This window comes from Siphateles boraxobius, unplaced genomic scaffold (genome assembly GCF_051911475.1).
Source record: "Siphateles boraxobius isolate OS27281-9 unplaced genomic scaffold, OSU_SipBor_1 291, whole genome shotgun sequence".
NCBI lineage: Eukaryota > Metazoa > Chordata > Actinopteri > Cypriniformes > Leuciscidae > Siphateles > Siphateles boraxobius.
In genome coordinates, this window is record NW_027508910.1 from 42,501 (window position 1) to 65,278 (window position 22,778).

Below are 22,778 nucleotides of genomic sequence, written 5' to 3' on the forward strand. Positions count from 1 at the left end.
GAGTGAGTGTGAGAGAGTGAGTGTGAGAGAGTGAGTGAGAGTGAGTGAGTGAGAGTGTGAGTGTGAGAGAGTGAGTGTGAGAGAGTGAGTGTGAGAGAGTGAGTGTGAGTGAGAGTGTGAGTGTGAGAGAGTGAGTGTGAGAGAGTGAGTGAGTGAGTGAGAGTGAGTGAGTGAGAGTGAGTGTGAGAGAGTGAGTGTGAGAGAGTGAGTGTGAGAGAGTGAGTGTGAGAGAGTGAGTGAGAGTGTGAGAGAGTGAGTGTGAGAGAGTGAGTGTGAGAGTGAGAGAGTGAGTGTGAGAGAGTGAGTGTGAGAGAGTGAGTGTGAGAGAGTGAGTGTGAGAGAGTGAGTGTGAGAGAGTGAGTGTGAGAGAGTGAGTGAGAGTGTGAGAGAGTGTGAGAGAGTGAGTGTGAGAGAGTGAGAGAGTGAGTGTGAGAGAGTGAGTGTGAGAGAGTGAGAGAGTGAGTGTGAGAGTGTGAGTGTGAGAGAGTGAGTGTGAGAGAGTGAGTGTGAGAGAGTGAGTGTTTGAGAGAGTGAGTGTGAGAGAGTGAGTGTGAGTGTGAGAGAGTGAGTGTGAGAGAGTGAGTGTTTGAGAGAGTGAGTGAGAGAGTGAGTGAGAGTGTGAGTGAGTGAGAGAGTGAGTGTGAGAGAGTGAGTGAGTGAGAGTGTGAGAGAGTGAGTGTGAGTGTGAGAGAGTGAGTGTGAGAGAGTGAGTGTGAGAGAGTGAGTGTGAGAGAGTGAGTGTGAGAGAGTGTGAGAGAGTGAGTGTGAGTGAGTGAGTGTGTGAGTGTGAGAGAGTGAGTGTGAGAGAGTGAGTGTGCGAGAGAGAGTGAGTGAGAGTGTGCGAGTGAGAGTGAGAGTGCGAGAGTGTGTGTGAGCGATAGAGAGAGTGTGTGTGTGTGTGTGTGTGTGTGTGTGTGTGTGTGTTTGTGTGTGTGTGTGTGTGTGTGTTATGAAAGAAAAGTACCTTTATAGAATGCCATTCTGAACACATTTCAACATAAACTCTTCATTGTGAATTTTTGACTCAATTTACACAGTATTTCCCCGTTTTTCATGCTGTAGTTTATTTTTTATATTCTTCTGTGGAATCCAGAGTGTATATGTGGAGCGTTAACTCCCTCTGTGTTCATGACTGATATCTGATGTTTACGAGCTTTATATTGGACCAATAATCTGGAGTCACACTGAGAGTGTGTTGAACACTCGCCTGTAAACTCAGTTTGAGTGATTTGTTGGTTTGTGCGCGAGTGTGTGTGTGTGCTTGTGTGTGTTTTCATTTCCACAGATCCCTCTATTTAGAGGAGTTTCTAAATATTTCTATTTAAAAACTGAATGTATTTGTAAACTCAAGCCTGTCCAGGTGTTGTAGAGCGTTGTAGCGTTTAGGAATAAATGTCACAACACACGTTGACATGGATGTCTGGTTTTTTTCCTTCCATCTTCATTCCTCTGGAAAAGTAAAATATGTCTTTTCCGAGTCCCACGGTCAGGAGATGTATTAATGTGGAGGAGGATGTAGACATGTGGTCAGGAATATTGTCCAATATTAATATCATTCAAATGTCTGCCTGTAATTTACTGTAACATGATGCCGGTGAGTAATTGGTCCTGAAATAGTCTTTCCTCGACAGCTCACACACACGAGCGCTCGTCACTTCATCTGATGTGGAACTGTGCGCTACACACTCCTCTGTTCATACGCTACACACTCCTCTGTTCATACGCTACACACTCCTCTGTTCATACGCTACACACTCCTCTGTTCATACGCTACACACTCCTCTGTTCATGCGCTACACACTCCTCTGTTCATACGCTACACACTCCTCTGTTCATACGCTACACACTCCTCTGTTCATACGCTACACACTCCTCTTTTCATGCGCTACACACTCCTCTGTTCATACGCTACACACTCCTCTGTTCATACGCTACACACTCCTCTGTTCATACGCTACACACTCCTCTGTTCATACGCTACACACTCCTCTGTTCATGCGCTACACACTCCTCTGTTCATACGCTACACACTCCTCTGTTCATGCGCTACACACTCGTCTGTTCATACGCTACACACTCCTCTGTTCATGCGCTACACACTCCTCTGTTCATACGCTACACACTCCTCTGTTCATGCGCTACACACTCCTCTGTTCATACGCTACACACTCCTCTGTTCATGCGCTACACACTCCTCTGTTCTTGCGCTACACACTCCTCTGTTCATACGCTACACACTCCTCTGTTCATACGCTACACACTCCTCTGTTCATACGCTACACACTCCTCTGTTCATACGCTACACACTCCTCTGTTCATACGCTACACACTCCTCTGTTCATGCGCTACACACTCCTCTGTTCATGCGCTACACACTCCTCTGTTCATGCGCTACACACTCCTCTGTTCATACGCTACACACTCCTCTGTTCATGCGCTACACACTCCTCTGTTCATGCGCTACACACTCCTCTGTTCATACGCTACACACTCCTCTGTTCATACGCTACACACTCCTCTGTTCATGCGCTACACACTCCTCTGTTCATACGCTACACACTCCTCTGTTCTTGCGCTACACACTCCTCTGTTCTTGCGCTACACACTCCTCTGTTCATACGCTACACACTCCTCTGTTCATACGCTACACACTCCTCTGTTCATACGCTACACACTCCTCTGTTCATGCGCTACACACTCCTCTGTTCATGCGCTGCACACTCCTCTGTTCATACGCTACACACTCCTCTGTTCATACGCTACACACTCCTCTGTTCATGCACTACACACTCCTCTGTTCATACGCTACACACTCCTCTGTTCATGCGCTACACACTCCTCTGTTCTTGCGCTACACACTCCTCTGTTCATACGCTACACACTCCTCTGTTCATACGCTACACACTCCTCTGTTCTTGCGCAACACACTCCTCTGTTCATACGCTACACACTCCTCTGTTCATGCGCTACACACTCCTCTGTTCATACGCTACACACTCCTCTGTTCTTGCGCTACACACTCCTCTGTTCATACGCTACACACTCCTCTGTTCATACGCTACACACTCCTCTGTTCTTGCGCTACACACTCCTCTGTTCTTGCGCTACACACTCCTCTGTTCATACGCTACACACTCCTCTGTTCATACGCTACACACTCCTCTGTTCTTGCGCTACACACTCCTCTGTTCATACGCTACACACTCCTCTGTTCATACGCTACACACTCCTCTGTTCATACGCTACACACTCCTCTGTTCTTGCGCTACACACTCCTCTGTTCATACGCTACACACTCCTCTGTTCATACGCTACACACTCCTCTGTTCATGCGCTACACACTCCTCTGTTCATACGCTACACACTCCTCTGTTCTTGCGCTACACACTCCTCTGTTCATACGCTACACACTCCTCTGTTCATACGCTACACACTCCTCTGTTCTTGCGCTACACACTCCTCTGTTCTTGCGCTACACACTCCTCTGTTCATACGCTACACACCCCTCTGTTCATACGCTACACACTCCTCTGTTCTTGCGCTACACACTCCTCTGTTCATACGCTACACACTCCTCTGTTCATACGCTACACACTCCTCTGTTCTTGCGCTACACACTCCTCTGTTCATACGCTACACACTCCTCTGTTCATGCGCTACACACTCCTCTGTTCATACGCTACACACTCCTCTGTTCTTGCGCTACACACTCCTCTGTTCTTGCGCTACACACTCCTCTGTTCATACGCTACACACCCCTCTGTTCATACGCTACACACTCCTCTGTTCTTGCGCTACACACTCCTCTGTTCATACGCTACACACTCCTCTGTTCATACGCTACACACTCCTCTGTTCTTGCGCTACACACTCCTCTGTTCATACGCTACACACTCCTCTGTTCATGCGCTACACACTCCTCTGTTCATGCGCTACACACTCCTCTGTTCATACGCTACACACTCCTCTGTTCATACGCTACACACTCCTCTGTTCTTGCGCTACACACTCCTCTGTTCATACGCTACACACTCCTCTGTTCATACGCTACACACTCCTCTGTTCATACGCTACACACTCCTCTGTTCTTGCGCTACACACCCCTCTGTTCATACGCTACACACTCCTCTGTTCTTGCGCTACACACTCCTCTGTTCATACGCTACACACTCCTCTGTTCATACGCTACACACTCCTCTGTTCATACGCTACACACTCCTCTGTTCTTGCGCTACACACTCCTCTGTTCTTGCGCTACACACTCCTCTGTTCATACGCTACACACTCCTCTGTTCTTGCGCTACACACTCCTCTGTTCATACGCTACACACCCCTCTGTTCATACGCTACACACTCCTCTGTTCATGCGCTACACACTCCTCTGTTCATGCGCTACACACTCCTCTGTTCATACGCTACACACTCCTCTGTTCATACGCTACACACTCCTCTGTTCATACGCTACACTCCTCTGTTCATGCGCTACACACTCCTCTGTTCATACGCTACACACTCCTCTGTTCATACGCTACACACTCCTCTGTTCATACGCTACACACTCCTCTGTTCATACGCTACACACTCCTCTGTTCATACGCTACACACTCCTCTGTTCATACGCTACACTCCTCTGTTCATGCGCTACACACTCCTCTGTTCATACGCTACACACTCCTCTGTTCATACGCTACACACTCCTCTGTTCTTGCGCTACACACTCCTCTGTTCATACGCTACACACTCCTCTGTTCATACGCTACACACTCCTCTGTTCATACGCTACACACCCCTCTGTTCATACGCTACACACTCCTCTGTTCATACGCTACACTCCTCTGTTCATACGCTACACACTCCTCTGTTCATACGCTACACACCCCTCTGTTCATACGCTACACACCCCTCTGTTCATACGCTACACTCCTCTGTTCATACGCTACACACTCCTCTGTTCATACGCTACACACTCCTCTGTTCATACGCTACACTCCTCTGTTCATGCGCTACACACTCCTCTGTTCATACGCTACACACCCCTCTGTTCATACGCTACACTCCTCTGTTCATACGCTACACACTCCTCTGTTCTTGCGCTACACACTCCTCTGTTCATACGCTACACACTCCTCTGTTCATACGCTACACTCCTCTGTTCATACGCTACACACTCCTCTGTTCATGCGCTACACACTCCTCTGTTCTTGCGCTACACACTCCTCTGTTCATATGCTACACACTCCTCTGTTCATACGCTACACACTCCTCTGTTCATATGCTACACACTCCTCTGTTCATGCGCTACACACTCCTCTGTTCATACGCTACACACTCCTCTGTTCTTGCGCTACACACTCCTCTGTTCTTGCGCTACACACTCCTCTGTTCATGTGCTACACACTCCTCTGTTCATACGCTACACACTCCTCTGTTCATACGCTACACACTCCTCTGTTCATACGCTACACACTCCTCTGTTCATACGCTACACACTCCTCTGTTCATGCGCTACACACTCCTCTGTTCATATGCTACACACTCCTCTGTTCATGCGCTACACACTCCTCTGTTCATACGCTACACACTCCTCTGTTCTTGCGCTACACACTCCTCTGTTCATATGCTACACACTCCTCTGTTCATACGCTACACACTCCTCTGTTCATATGCTACACACTCCTCTGTTCATGCGCTACACACTCCTCTGTTCATACGCTACACACTCCTCTGTTCTTGCGCTACACACTCCTCTGTTCTTGCGCTACACACTCCTCTGTTCATGTGCTACACACTCCTCTGTTCATACGCTACACACTCCTCTGTTCATACGCTACACACTCCTCTGTTCATACGCTACACACTCCTCTGTTCTTGCGCTACACACTCCTCTGTTCATGCGCTACACACTCCTCTGTTCATGCGCTACACACTCCTCTGTTCATACGCTACACACTCCTCTGTTCTTGCGCTACACACTCCTCTGTTCATACGCTACACACTCCTCTGTTCATACGCTACACACTCCTCTGTTCATACGCTACACACTCCTCTGTTCTTGCGCTACACACTCCTCTGTTCATACGCTACACACTCCTCTGTTCATACGCTACACACTCCTCTGTTCATGCGCTACACACTCCTCTGTTCATACGCTACAAACTCCTCTGTTCATGCGCTACACACTCCTCTGTTCATGCGCTACACACTCCTCTGTTCATACGCTACACACTCCTCTGTTAATGCGCTACACACTCCTCTGTTCATACGCTACACACTCCTCTGTTCATACGCTACACACTCCTCTGTTCATACGCTACACACTCCTCTGTTCTTGCGCTACACACTCCTCTGTTCATGCGCTACACACTCCTCTGTTCATACGCTACACACTCCTCTGTTCATGCGCTACACACTCCTCTGTTCATACGCTACACACTCCTCTGTTCATACGCTACACACTCCTCTGTTCATGCGCTACACACTCCTCTGTTCATACGCTACACACTCCTCTGTTCATACGCTACACACTCCTCTGTTCATACGCTACCCACTCCTCTGTTCATACGCTACACACTCCTCTGTTCATGCGCTACACACTCCTCTGTTCATACGCTACACACTCCTCTGTTCATACACTACCCACTCCTCTGTTCATACGCTACACACTCCTCTGTTCATACACTACCCACTCCTCTGTTCATACGCTACACACTCCTCTGTTCATACGCTACACACTCCTCTGTTCATACGCTACACACTCCTCTGTTCATGCGCTACACACTCCTCTGTTCATGCGCTACACACTCCTCTGTTCATGCGCTACACACTCCTCTGTTCATGCGCTACCCACTCCTCTGTTCATACGCTACACACTCCTCTGTTCATGCGTTACACACTCCTCTGTTCATACGCTACACACTCCTCTGTTCATGCGCTACACACTCCTCTGTTCATACGCTACACACTCCTCTGTTCATACGCTACACACTCCTCTGTTCATACGCTACACACTCCTCTGTTCATACGCTACACACTCCTCTGTTCATACGCTACACACTCCTCTGTTCATACGCTACACACTCCTCTGTTCATACGCTACACACTCCTCTGTTCATACGCTACACACTCCTCTGTTCATACGCTACACACTCCTCTGTTCATACGCTACACACTCCTCTGTTCATACGCTACACACTCCTCTGTTCATACGCTACACACTCCTCTGTTCATACGCTACACACCCCTCTGTTCATACGCTACACACTCCTCTGTTCATACGCTACACACTCCTCTGTTCATACGCTACACACTCCTCTGTTCATACGCTACACACTCCTCTGTTCATGCGCTACACACTCCTCTGTTCATGCGCTACACACTCCTCTGTTCATACGCTACACACTCCTCTGTTCATACGCTACACACTCCTCTGTTCATACGCTACACACTCCTCTGTTCATGCGCTACACACTCCTCTGTTCATGCGCTACACACTCCTCTGTTCATGCGCTACACACTCCTCTGTTCATACGCTACACACTCCTCTGTTCATACGCTACACACTCCTCTGTTCATGCGCTACACACTCCTCTGTTCATGCGCTACACACTCCTCTGTTCATACGCTACACACTCCTCTGTTCATACGCTACACACTCCTCTGTTCATACGCTACACACTCCTCTGTTCATGCGCTACACACTCCTCTGTTCATGCGCTACACACTCCTCTGTTCATGCGCTACACACTCCTCTGTTCATACGCTACACACTCCTCTGTTCATACGCTACACACTCCTCTGTTCATGCGCTACACACTCCTCTGTTCATGCGCTACACACTCCTCTGTTCATGCGCTACACACTCCTCTGTTCATACGCTACACACTCCTCTGTTCATGCGCTACACACTCCTCTGTTCATACGCTACACACTCCTCTGTTCATACGCTACACACTCCTCTGTTCATACGCTACACACTCCTCTGTTCATACGCTACACACTCCTCTGTTCATACGCTACACACTCCTCTGTTCATACGCTACACACTCCTCTGTTCATACGCTACACACTCCTCTGTTCATACGCTACACACTCCTCTGTTCATACGCTACACACTCCTCTGTTCATACGCTACACACTCCTCTGTTCATACGCTACACACTCCTCTGTTCATACGCTACACACTCCTCTGTTCATACGCTACACACTCCTCTGTTCATACGCTACACACTCCTCTGTTCATACGCTACACACTCCTCTGTTCATACGCTACACACTCCTCTGTTCATGCGCTACACACTCCTCTGTTCATGCGCTACACACTCCTCTGTTCATACGCTACACACTCCTCTGTTCATGCGCTACACACTCCTCTGTTCATGCGCTACACACTCCTCTGTTCATACGCTACACACCCCTCTGTTCATACGCTACACACTCCTCTGTTCATACGCTACACACTCCTCTGTTCATACGCTACACACTCCTCTGTTCATACGCTACACACTCCTCTGTTCATGCGCTACACACCCCTCTGTTCATACGCTACACACCCCTCTGTTCATACGCTACACACTCCTCTGTTCATACGCTACACACTCCTCTGTTCATACGCTACACACTCCTCTGTTCATACGCTACACACTCCTCTGTTCATGCGCTACACACTCCTCTGTTCATACGCTACACACCCCTCTGTTCATACGCTACACACTCCTCTGTTCATGCGCTACACACCCCTCTGTTCATACGCTACACACCCCTCTGTTCATACGCTACACACTCCTCTGTTCATGCGCTACACACCCCTCTGTTCATACGCTACACACCCCTCTGTTCATACGCTACACACTCCTCTGTTCATGCGCTACACACTCCTCTGTTCATACGCTACCCACTCCTCTGTTCATGCGCTACACACTCCTCTGTTCATACGCTACACACTCCTCTGTTCATACGCTACACACCCCTCTGTTCATACGCTACACACTCCTCTGTTCATACGCTACACACTCCTCTGTTCATACGCTACACACTCCTCTGTTCATACGCTACACACTCCTCTGTTCATACGCTACACACCCCTCTGTTCATACGCTACACACTCCTCTGTTCATGCGCTACACACTCCTCTGTTCATACGCTACACACTCCTCTGTTCATACGCTACACACCCCTCTGTTCATACGCTACACACTCCTCTGTTCATGCGCTACACACCCCTCTGTTCATACGCTACACACCCCTCTGTTCATGCGCTACACACTCCTCTGTTCATGCGCTACACACTCCTCTGTTCATACGCTACACACCCCTCTGTTCATACGCTACACACCCCTCTGTTCATACGCTACACACCCCTCTGTTCATACGCTACACACTCCTCTGTTCATGCGCTACACACCCCTCTGTTCATACGCTACACACCCCTCTGTTCATGCGCTACACACTCCTCTGTTCATGCGCTACACACTCCTCTGTTCATACGCTACACACTCCTCTGTTCATACGCTACACACCCCTCTGTTCATACGCTACACACTCCTCTGTTCATACGCTACACACCCCTCTGTTCATACGCTACACACTCCTCTGTTCATACGCTACACACCCCTCTGTTCATACGCTACACACCCCTCTGTTCATACGCTACACACCCCTCTGTTCATACGCTACACACTCCTCTGTTCATACGCTACACACTCCTCTGTTCATACGCTACACACTCCTCTGTTCATACGCTACACACCCCTCTGTTCATACGCTACACACTCCTCTGTTCATGCGCTACACACTCCTCTGTTCATGCGCTACACACTCCTCTGTTCATACGCTACACACCCCTCTGTTCATGCGCTACACACTCCTCTGTTCATGCGCTACACACTCCTCTGTTCATACGCTACACACCCCTCTGTTCATACGCTACACACTCCTCTGTTCATGCGCTACACACTCCTCTGTTCATACGCTACACACTCCTCTGTTCATACGCTACACACTCCTCTGTTCATACGCTACACACTCCTCTGTTCATACGCTACACACTCCTCTGTTCATACGCTACACACTCCTCTGTTCATACGCTACCCACTCCTCTGTTCATACGCTACCCACTCCTCTGTTCATACGCTACACACTCCTCTGTTCATACGCTACACACTCCTCTGTTCATACGCTACACACTCCTCTGTTCATACGCTACACACTCCTCTGTTCATACGCTACACACTCCTCTGTTCATACGCTACACACTCCTCTGTTCATGCGCTACACACTCCTCTGTTCATGCGCTACACACTCCTCTGTTCATACGCTACACACTCCTCTGTTCATACGCTACACACTCCTCTGTTCATACGCTACACACTCCTCTGTTCATGCGCTACACACTCCTCTGTTCATACGCTACACACTCCTCTGTTCATGCGCTACACACTCCTCTGTTCATACGCTACACACTCCTCTGTTCATGCGCTACACACTCCTCTGTTCATACGCTACACACTCCTCTGTTCATACGCTACACACTCCTCTGTTCATACGCTACACACCCCTCTGTTCATACGCTACACACTCCTCTGTTCATGCGCTACACACTCCTCTGTTCATACGCTACACACTCCTCTGTTCATGCGCTACACACTCCTCTGTTCATACGCTACACACCCCTCTGTTCATACGCTACACACTCCTCTGTTCATACGCTACACACTCCTCTGTTCATGCGCTCACATCTCATTATTCACTTCATCAGTCGCTCCTCACTTGACCTTCACTGAGAGACAGAAATATATTAACTGCACTATTCAGCTTTTCAATGTTTAATGATAAATTACAAAAGTAACTAGTAACTATAATTGATGTAAATATATATATATATATATATATATATATATATATATATAATGCAAATATGCATGTGAAAAAGCTGTGACGTAGTTAATCTAGTTTATTTTATTATTTATTTTTTGGTTAGTTGAAGTTCTGAATGAACGGTAACTTAATTTAGCAGCCAAATTAATTTCAAACCCTGAAAATATATATATATATATATATATATATATATGAGGGATGCACGATATATTGGCCCCATAAGAACGCTTGGCCGATATATTAAACCGATTATAATGTATTTCTCCTTCAGCTGAGACACTTCAGATGCAGTTCAACATGATGGTTTCTGCAGCGTGTTGTAATTTTGTAATTGTTACTTTAATTTATTTTTTATTTTGCTTAAAACCCTGTAGTCAACACATTTATCCCTTTAAAACTCCTCTTTAATCATCAATATTACATATTTAAAAGTGTTTTCCTTAAAAAAAATCTTCGTGCCTTAAAATAGCTTGACCCTTGCCTCATTTATTAGCTTATACACCTTCTATGAATATGCAAATGAACCCCGCCTCCACTCACTCACTCACTCAGCCCAGAGATTCACTCGTTGACGATCACACGTTGATCTGATTGGTTACAAGGTAGTTTTTGACGTCAGAAACACCAGCGATTTCAAACCTGTTTTTGAGACTGTCTTTGGTTCACTGCAGTTTTAAGGAGAAAATACTCAGCAATGCTGTCGACTTATGAATTCACACATGGTTTGTCCTAAAGAATATTAAAAACACCACATAGCAAATAAACAACATTAAAAGCTGGATTTTCACCCCAGGTATACTTTAAGCTATGATCCCGCCTAAATACTAATTTATTTTTCTATTATTAGGCTGTATTGTTTCTGTACAATGGCGACGATAACTGAGGGTCAAATCGACGCTAATTAATGAAGTATGCATTTCAGATACTGAGCGCACGCGATCGTCTGGGTCAGGTCTGCGCGCGTCCGTTAAAGTGGCTGGTACGCGCTTCCCGCTGTGTCAGAACGAGAGCTGTCACTTGGCGCGGCCGCTGTTTGTACAGGTGTTTTAGGAAAGAAAACAACGCCAAGAGGCTTCCAGTTCAAACACCCACCGCACTCCCGGCCTACTCGAAAAAGACGCAAGGAAAGAATAATATATGGTGGAAATAATGCGAGAAAACGGCTGAAGGTTTGACAGATGAGCGGCGGGTCATTGGGGAGTTCGAGTATAGTTTCCCGCGCGCGGTTTTTTTGAGTGATGGCGTGACTAATTTGTCGAGTGACCGTTAACTCTGAGGAGAGATTTTAAGTGAAAATCTCAAACTAACATTTAACACATGTAAGAAGCATCACAACCTTTACTATGATTCAACACACAGGTAAGAAACCTTTTAGTAGAATATGTGACAATCCCTAACAATTCTCCGAGTAAAGGTATAGTTCACTCAAAATGCAAATTATTTTATTTTATTCCCCTCGTGTCTTTCCAAACTTAATTATATCTTAAATGAATCACAAATCTAAATCAAAATATCTTATATTCCACAGAGAAAAGGGCCAACATGTTTGAAACAACATGGGAGCGAGTCGCGATCACAATAAGGAATATAATTGTAAGTAAAGTTTTAATAATCGTTCTAATTTAATGTGAAAAGAGAAGATTAATGACTATACCGATAACAATATTTTATTCCCCAGTTGATTAACAATACAAAGATGTACAGCCAGTCAGAATACACCTGGTTTTAAAGCGCTTGAATGACAAAACTTCAAATAAACAACGATATCGTTCATGTTGAGGTTAATAATTATAATTATTGTTCTCGGTGTGGACGGGCCTTAATGATGACAGAAGGATCAGTTTTAGGTGAACTGCCTTATTCATTAAATGAACGATCTATAACATTAGCAATAGAATTTTTTTAACGTTACATTTTGGGTGGAAAAAATCTTAACTCAACCTATAATTTCACACAGGTAAGTAATATCTCAAATTGTGATTTCACACAGTTACTGGTATAAGGAACATGGCGAGATTAATTTACATGTGATTTTCCTAAATGTCATAATCATTTGTTTAACAAACAAGTATTTATTACTTCAATGAGCTCATTGTTTCTGCCTTAAATTATTACATTGTTTAAATTATTACATTTTTAGCTAACTGTGATTTTGTATGCACAAATCTGAAATACATAAGACAGTCTCCATAACAGATCACTCTAAATTGTAATGTGGATTCATGCATTTTCTGTAAAGGTGTTGAAACGATGTGTATTGTGAAAAGCGCTATACAAATAAATGAGAATTGAATTGAAAATTGGCGATCAAATTTAGACTAACAATTTCAGTGTTCATATAAACTGAAGGAAGTTTTACAGCCTTAACTGCAGGTTAGCGATGATCCAGAGGCTTCTGAATGCGCTGAAGCGTTAAAACCCTACAATTAGCCAGTAATGAGGTTCAATTACACTTTATTGGAGATGTTAAAATGGAGCAGTGAATAGGGCCGTTGAAATGACCAACATGTGCAGGACCCAAAAGGAAAATAGGAGAATAAGTGATTATTGTGGATGTGGGACATTTGCTCTGATTCTGGCCGCATCTCGTGTGTGTGTGTGTCTGTTTTATGAGTGTTTTTGGAGTGATGTCAGATGGTAATAGTGACATTAACCGTGTGTGTGAGCATGTGTTCGCCTCTTCCACGTTGACCTGTAACTCGAGACTCGTGACCTTTATACAGTGGAACGTTTTAGGGCTCTTCCCGTGAACCCTTTCGCACAAAGCACAGAGGAGACGTTGTGGCCCCTGGACTCATCATCCCAACTCAAGCCTGAAACGGGGACCGGAGCTGGAAGATTGTTAAAGCAGTGAAAATAAATGGCGACTGCATTAAAGTGCGTTTGGGTGGTCAGATCCGGCGAAACCGAAGACAGCGGATCTGTTAAAGGAATAGTTCACCTCAAAATGAAAATTCTGTCATCAAGTTGTTTCAAATCTGTATGAGTTTCTTTCTTCAGTTGATGGACATCACTGACTTCTATAGTGGGAACAGAAATACTGAAGAAGTCGATGGGGTCCAGCAACAGTTTAGATACCGACATTCTTCAAAATATCTTGTTTTGTGTTCAACTGAAGAAAGAAACTCACTGCAAAAAATGCTTTTCTTAATTAATATTTTTGTCTTGTTTCCAGTCCGAATATCTAAGAATTCTTAATTCAAGAAGTATTTACTCGATAAGGAAAATGACATAAGAAATTATAATCTTGTTTTCTGGAAAAAAACAAAATAAATTTAAGCGAGTTTTTGCTTAAAACAAGCAAAAGTATCTGCCAATGGAGTAAGAAAAAAAATCTTAGTGGAAACCAAGAAAATAAATCTTGATTCAAATGGAAAACAAGATTATTTTTCTTACTCCATTGGCAGATTTTAAGCAAAAACTCTATTATTATTTTTTTTCCAGAAAACAAGATCTAATTTCTTATGTCATTTTACTTATCTAGTAAATGTTTCTTTATTTAAGCATTTTTTTAATATTTGGACTGGAAACAAGACAAAAATACTGATTAAGAAAAGCATTTTTTGCAGTTCATACAGGTTTGAAGCAACTGGAGTGAGTACATCACTGAAGATAGATGATAGATCTGAACTTACAGTTATAAACGTTCTTAAATCAGGATACATTTACTGCAGAAGCAAAAATATGCAATATATTAAGTCTTGTTTTCTGAAAAATGTGTCGAAATGAAGTGTTTACACATAAAAAATACAAAAACTTAATCCAAAGGGAAAACATGAGGATATTTCTGGCAGATATTCTTATTTTAAGCACAAACTCACTTCAGTTTGATCTTTTTTAATATCTTAAATCAATATACATTTACTTGAGATGCAGAACGACTTAAGAATGTTTAGATTTTGTTGCAGTGTAATGTTGGTCTCTTTAAAGAACACACTCGGCAGATTGATGCAAAGAAGTGAAAACACTTTAAAAAAATGAAAGTGTAAAAAGATTACCGTAAAGCAAATGTAATGAACTAAACATTTTTTATTTTATACAAAATAAATATTTACAAAATAATTTTGACTCTAAAATTGCTAGAAAATCAAAGCCATCTGTCAAGTCTCCTTTATTTCTACAGCGCTTTTTACAACACAGAGTTTCAAAGCAGCTTTACAGAGATAACAGCAAAATAATGCAACAAAGTTTGTTTATAGAAGAAGATATTGTCACAGTCCAGCTAAAGGAAGTTCAGTGATGGTCATTTCTGTTGTAAAAAAGTTATTAATGTAGTTCATATATATATAAATCTATTGGCGCTCTGGAGAAAACCGTGATGTCATCATATGTGTAACCAAGTTGGAAATGTGAAGTTGAGGTTCCTGTGATTATAAAATGTGACACCGCCGCTAAAGTTTCCATGGCAACGCAGTGTCCGGTTTCACAACCGGTTCCACAGGATGAATTTACGAAGTTTACGCTTTTGTTATGAGACCTAATTTATGATGATTATACTAAAGTATGTTAATATGTTAACAGGTTAAGATGTTTGAAAGGGTTTGTGCTGAAACCGTGAATCCTCACAGCAACTGGTCGTGTGTGTGTCGCTTTATTCTGCTCTGAGACGAGCGATGACAGTGAGAAGCGGTGTGTGTGTGTGTGTGTGTGTGGTTTTACCCGTCACGAGCGCGTACGCCAGGCTATCAGTGTCTATCAGACTGTGGTTTGCTTTAGTTACAGTCGAGGATGTGGCGCGTCCAAACGCTGTATTTACAGTCAAACCAAAAATTACTCAGACACCAGATATCATTTATTATAGTCAAGTCGAGTCTCCATCATTTATGCAGCGCTTTAACAATATAGACAGTTTTAAAGCAGCTTTACAGTGATAACAGGAGATTACAGTAACAGAGATTGTTTAGGCTTTACAGCAGATCTAGAATAAAGTTATTGTCCAGCTAAAGTTAGTTTTGATCGATTCACTTCTGTTATAAAGATCATTAGTTATTAGCTTAGCGGCCGCTAACACACACCGCTCTAACAGAAAACAGAAACTCTTAATGTGTTCTGGCCGTTCGTTCACACACACACGACAGTGTTTGAGCTCGAGAACACACACCTGGAAACGGGTTCTAATGTGCAAGTTTTGAAAAACATTATCATCCCATTATGATGAATATCATTAAAAACGTGAATCTGTGAAAATGCTGACGGCGTTCACATGCGTATGACGTGTTTAGTCTAGAGATATATTATTTCATTTTGGTCAACGAAAATGAAGAGACATTTTAGCATAGTTTTTATTTTGTAAACCACAATTAGTCTCGTTTTTATTCGTCAACAATATTGCATTATTCATTTAATTACAGTCATCGTCACATGACCAGCATTGACGTTGCGACTCGTCTCGTTTTCGTCACGCGATAAAGGTTCGTTGGCGACGATATTTAATCATAATTTTCATTGAGGAAAGCAACACTAATGCAACTAACTGTTGCATACAAACATTTCAGCTTTTATTTGAGTGTAAATATTATATCTGGAAATAAATAGGTTGGATATAATAGCTCTTTTGTTAATATTATAGTGTACCGAGTGACAGGTTCCCGGAATAGTTTGCAGGATTATTGAGGAGATTTTTCTTTTTCATAAGAAAACCCAAACTATCAGAATGTGCTGATATCATTATGAATAATCTATATCAGTATGTGTTCTCCATCCATCATTAGCATCTCTCGAAGGCATCATAAGAAAATACCATTTCAGTGTTTATACGTCAGAACTTCCTCACACACTCTCTTCTGCTAAATTCTGCTGTAAGTCAAAGATTTAAATAGACTTGCGGTGAATCTGAGACTGAGACGAGAGTCTGTCTGCGACGGGACTGATGAATCAAGCTGATTTATAATATTTACTCCAGTATACGCTTACATGCGCCGGCCTCCAGACATTCCTCAATAATGTGCTGCTATATTAAAACATATAGTGTCTGTGAGCGCGACAACATTAGCGGAGCGAGCGGTGTGTGTGTGTGTGTGTTCAAGTCTGATTCATTTGAGTGAGTCGATTCATTCAGAGGCTTTGTTAAAACGAACTGCTTCAAGAAAAGATTCATAGATTTTGAGTCGTCACACAATCAGGATTTTACCGTTAGTTTCGTTGTAAAATTGCTGTTAGGTTGTAAAACTTAAAGTTTACATGACTTTGTTTACTGAACAAGTGACTGTTTTCCAGCATTAATATCTAAACGTTCTTAAATCAAGATACATTTACTGGAGAAAAAGCAAAATTACTGAATATATTAAGTTAAAATGAAGTGAGTTTGAGCTTGAAACATGAACAAATATCTGCCAATGGAGTCAGAAAAATACTCTTAATTCAAAGGGAAACAATATTATTTTTCAGATATTTGTTCATATTTTGTACATCATATTTTGAGTTTGCTCTTATTGGTCGATTAGTGTGTTTCATTCCAAAAGGATAAAATGTTTGTTATCCAAACGATTTTCCCTCACAAATCGCTCTCATACGATTACATGCATTTCAAATATTGTTCCCATCACCAAATCCTTGCAGTTTGAGTTTACAAACACTTGTTGAAACAGAATTGCACATTTCCATTATTCACGTCATGTTTTTCTCCTAGTCTAGTCGAGTCTAATGCAGATAGCAGAGTGTAGTGTGACAGATGAGTGTGTATCTTCACTCATTAGACAACTATGTGTGTTATAGAGAAGTGAGCGACTGTCATTAATAACACTCACACACACACACACACACACACACACTCATCTCCGGTTTAATACAGACGGCTAGATTACAGCACATTAATCTCTCTCTCTCTCTCTCTTTGTGTCTCTGTCTTGCGTGCTCATATAATGGAGCCGGTTTCAGGATCATCACTCACGGCTCTTTGTCTCAGTGTTTCTCGCTGTTATAGATACGGAGACGCTCAAGTGGCTCTCAGTGCTAATGCTGTCGCTGGACTGAAGCCAGTCACAATCAAAACAGTCCCGCACACTTTCTGATGACACTAACTCAAGCCTGTGTGTGGAAGCTTGTTCCACAACTTTTTATTGCGCAATTCTGACTTTATTTCTCACAATTGCAAGTAATAAAGTCACAATTGTGTGTTATAAAGTCAGAATTGTGTGATATAAAGTCACAATTGTGATATAATGTCAGAATTGTGTGTTATAAAGTCAGAATTGTGTGTTATAAAGTCAGAATTGTGTGTTATAAAGTCACAATTGTAATATAAAGTCAGAATTGTGTTATAAAGTCAGAATTGTGTGTTATAAGGTCAGAATTGTGTGTTATAAAGTCACAATTGTGATATAAAGTCAGAATTGTGTGTTATAAGGTCAGAATTGTGTGTTATAAAGTCAGAATTGTCTGATATAAAGTCACAATTGTGATATAAAGTCAGAATTGTGTGTTATAAAGTCAGAATTGTGTGATATAAAGTCAGAATTGTGTGATATAAAGTCAGAATTGTCTGATATAAAGTCAGAATTGTGTGTTATAAAGTCAGAATTGTGTGATATAAAGTCAGAATTGTGTGTTATAAAGTCACAATTGTGATATAAAGTCAGAATTGTGTGTTATAAAGTCAGAATTGTGTGTTATAAAGTCAGAATTGTGTGATATAAAGTCAGAATTGTGTGATATAAAGTCAGAATTGTCTGATATAAAAAGTTGCAATTATCTTTTAAAATATTTTATTCTGTAACTCCATCAGGATTTGTATAATCGAATAAAAGTAGCACTTGCATCTGAAGACGTGTGTGTGTGTGTGTGTGTGTGTGTGTGTGTGTGTGTGTGTGTGTGTGTGTGTGTGTGTGTGTGTGTGTGTGTGTGTGTGTGTGTGTGTGGTTTCAGGTCGTGTGCTGTGGTCAGGCATCAGATATTATATTTGCAGTGGTTACAGATGTACATCAGAAAAGGATTTTCTTGAGTCCCACACTCCACTTATAATGGGCTTCATCCGGATCACATCCGCTTGTCTGTGGTTTAAAAACACCATAGAAAAACAACTAGCATAACATATAAATATCAAGCATTATTAAAGACGAGTAAACACTCAGTAATTAAAAAAGAACTAATAAAAAATTAGCAATCGCAACAAATATATACAACTGAACAAAGATACAATAGAAATAAACAGTGATTTTCAGGTATTCAGGAACAGAAACTGTAAATAACACTGAACTTTATAACTATAATATACATTACAGAAGTAAATACTGTGAACTAACATTATTTGACACAAACAATGAACGACAGTATTTTATTAACTAACATTAGCAAAGATTAATAAATACTGTAACAAATGTATTGCTTATTGTTAGCAGATGTTAGTTAATACATTAATGTTAACTAATGAACCTGAGTTTGAAGTGTTAAGGCCATCGCACACTGAGTCCGAAATTCGCATCCGAATTTTTTGCACGTTAAAAAATAAATTCGACCTCACGTTATGTCAATCACGCTTGCACACTGCCTCCGAAACCTTCGTCCATCATAAAAAATTCGGATCGGGTTCGATTTTCTGCATCCGTAGCAAGCAGTTTGAATGGTGTTTTGACAATTCAGAGCCAACAAATCACGAATACGAAAAAACGCATACGAAAATCCTTCGGACTCAGTGTGCAATGACCTTTACTGTGTTATTATAGAGCAGGAATATCAGTACTGTCACTTTAAGAGCCGCACGGCTCCAGTGTACTGATACACACAGACACACACACACACAGACACTCACTGACACACACACAGACACACACACACACACTCTCTTAGCTGTCCATTGTGTACGATGATGACGCTTGCTCCAGGGGGTGGGGGTGGGAGGGGGGTGGGTTTAGCGACCTTGCCGCTGGTGCCACTTCTCGTGGGCGTTGAGTCCGATCCTTGAGCCGCACACTCGTCCGCAGATGGAGCCGGGGAAACCAGACACCAGGGGGGTACCAACCGCACACTGGTGTCTCTTGATGCGCCTCTCGGATCGTCGGTCTTGGTTGGTTTGATGTATTTGAGAGATTGCAGTTGCACAGGTGACATGCCAGGCAGGTCTGTCGAGTGCCAGTGATTCAAGCTGCGTGGGGGGAATGTTCGCTCTCTTTAGGATGTCCCTGGTGTAGTCCTTAAAGCGCTGCATTTGCCCTCCAGCGGACCGCTTTGCGCCCATTAGTTGACTGTAGAGGACTTGACGGGGCAATCGGTGTTCAGGCATGCGTATGGTGTGCCCTATCCAGCGCAGATGTTTTTTGGCAACAGCTGCTTCCATACAGATTGAGTCAGTGTTGCTGAGGATGACTGTATGGGGGATTCGGTCTTCCCAGGACAACCTGAGGATCTTCTGTAGGCAGCGAATATGGAAGGCCTCTAGGTTGATGATGTGCTGGCGGTATGGGGTCCATGACTCTGCCCCGTAGAGCAGAGTAGAGACACATACCGCATTGTAAACAGCAACCTTGGTACTGACCTTCAGGTTACGGTTTTCAAAAACCCTGTTGCGTAGACGTCCATGAGATGATGAGGCTTTATTTATCCGGGTGTGTATTTCTTTGTCCAGGGAGCAGAATGAGGACAAAGTGGAGCCGAGGTAGGTAAAGTGGTCCACTGTTTTAAGTGGAACACCGTTTATGTGAAAACTGGGGGGTGTGGGGGCGGAGGTAGTGAGATGGGACATGACCTCAGTTTTTTTAATGTTGACCTGTAAGCCAAAGGATTGGTACAGACGGGATATTGTGTTGAGGGCGTGCTGCATAGAGTCTGGGCTGTGAGCTAAGACGGCACAGTCATCAGCATACTGAAGCTCACAGATTTGGCTGGTCTTTGTCTTTGTGCGGGCCTGGAGCCGACGTATGTTGAAGAGGCTTCCGTCAAGTCGGTATTCCACATGGACACCGTCTTCATGTCCCATGACACGGTGGAAGAGGCAGGTGATGGCAGAGAGGAGGATGTTAAAGAGCACCGGAGCCAAGACACAGCCTTGCTTCACCCCAACATTTACCTCGAAGGACTCTGACTGGAGTTCTCCAGTGAGCACTCTGGCTTGCATCCCGTCATGCAGTTGCTGTAGGATGCGGAGAAACTTGGGTGGTACCCCAAGTTTGGAGAGGTGTTTCCAGAGCAGTTCACGGTTGATGGTGTCAAAAGCTTTGCTGAGGTCGATGAAGGCAACGTAAAGGTCTTTGTGATGTTCTCGGCTCTTCTCCAACAGCTGCCTCAAGACAAAAACCATGTCTGTCGTGGATCTGGTCTTCCGGAAGCCACACTGAGTTTCCGGAAGCACAGCTTCCGAGATGTGATCAACCAGTCTGCTGAGCATGATCTTGGCCAGGACTTTCCCTGCGATGGAGAGGAGAGATATCCCACGGCTGTTGCCGCAGACTGCACGGTCTCCTTTCTACTTGTAAATTACCACGATGTTAGCATCCTTCCAGTCCTGTGGGAGGGTCCCATGTTCCCAGATGTTTTGGATCAGGAGGTGCAGGCGACGCGTGAGGAGGTATCCTCCGTATTTAAAAACCTCTGCAGGGATTCCATCGGGTCCAGCACTTTTGTTGTTCTTCAGCCCTGCAATAGCTTGCCGGAGTTCTGAGTAAAGTGGTGGGGTGTCCAGGTGCATGGTAGGTGGCAGGTCTGGGAGATTATCCAGAATATGTGGGTCGACAGGGTTGAAGTGGTTGAGGAGACTGTCAAAATGATTTGCCCAACGGGCAAGAATCTCGTGGCGGTCCTTAAAGAGGATGGCGCCGTCAGCTGATCGGACTGGGGCAATCACCCGCTTCCTGGGGCCGTACAATGCTTTTATGGCATCGTAAAAGCCATGACTGTTGTTGCAGTCTGCCAGGTTCTGGATTTCTCGCGCCTTTTGCACCCACCAGGTGTCCTCCATAGTCCTGAGGGCTCGCTGGGTTGCTGTTCTTGCAGCAATGAAGGAGGTTTTAAGGGTGGGAGATCCAGGGCAGGACAGGAGAGCTTTGTGGGCCTCATGTTTGGTTTTTAGGAGTGACTGTATCTCAGCTGAGTTACAGTCAAACCAGTCCTGGTGGTGTTTCCTTGATTGGCCTAGCGTCTCTGTTGCTGCGCTATGAATAGCCTGGCGCAGTGCTGGCCAGTCGGTTGATTCCTCTGGGATCTTGTTGAGGTTTTCAGCAAGTAGCCGTCGGAGGTTATCTTTGGTGGTAAGGCTATTCAGCGCTGTACAGTTGAGTTTCTTGTTTGGAGCCATCCTCGGGCCACGGGTTTGAATGCTCATGAGTAGTTTGGATCTGACCATGAGGTGGTCAGTCCAGCACTCAGCTCCGCGCATAACACGGGTCGTAAGGACCTCTTGTCTGTCCTTTTGACGGACAATCACATAGTCAAGAAGATGCCAGTGTTTTGAGCGGGGGTGCTGCCAGGTGGTCTTAAGCCTGTTCTTCATCTGGAAGACGGTGTTAGTAATGACCAGCTGGTGCTCTGCACAGAGGGAGAGGAGTCTGAGCCCGTTGTGGTTCATTTTCCCCACACCATGCTGGCCAATGACTTTATTCCATACCAGGTGCTCCGTGCCCACTCTAGCATTGAAATCTCCCATGAGTATGAGCCTGTCCGTAGCTGGGGTTTTCTGTAAGATGGCATCAAGAGCTCTGTAGAAATCCTCTTTGATGTTGTGTTCGGCATCAAGAGTTGGAGCGTATGCACTGATGAGAGTGGCGAAGCGTTCCTTTGCCAGGGGAATGCGCCATGTCATCAGTCTTTCATTGATGCTAATAGGGGATTCCGGAATGCGCTGCAGCAGTTTAGACTTTACAGCAAAGCCAACTCCATGGTTACGGCGAGTGCCTTTAGGGACCCCCTTCCAGAAGAAGGTGTACCCAGCACCAACCTCTGCAAGGGAGTCCTCCCCATGTAGTCTGGTCTCGCTGAGA

General features: G+C 44.1%; 1 protein-coding gene and 1 long non-coding RNA gene across 4 annotated transcripts in view; both read left to right on the plus strand.

The window, feature by feature from the left end:
• rab28 (RAB28, member RAS oncogene family) overlaps nt 1-1,411 on the plus strand; it is a 29,461-nt gene extending 28,050 nt beyond the window's left edge. For 2 of the 3 annotated variants that reach the window (XR_013207881.1, XM_077246981.1), the window contains one exon: nt 1-1,411. This exon is cut by the window's left edge. The gene's annotated coding sequence lies outside the window, so the exon portion shown is untranslated. The other variant, XR_013207882.1, reaches the window with a different exon arrangement.
• The window catches only part of LOC143754077 (uncharacterized), a 66,184-nt gene that overhangs the window by 41,223 nt on the left and 2,183 nt on the right, over nt 1-22,778 (plus strand). The window lies entirely within an intron of this gene.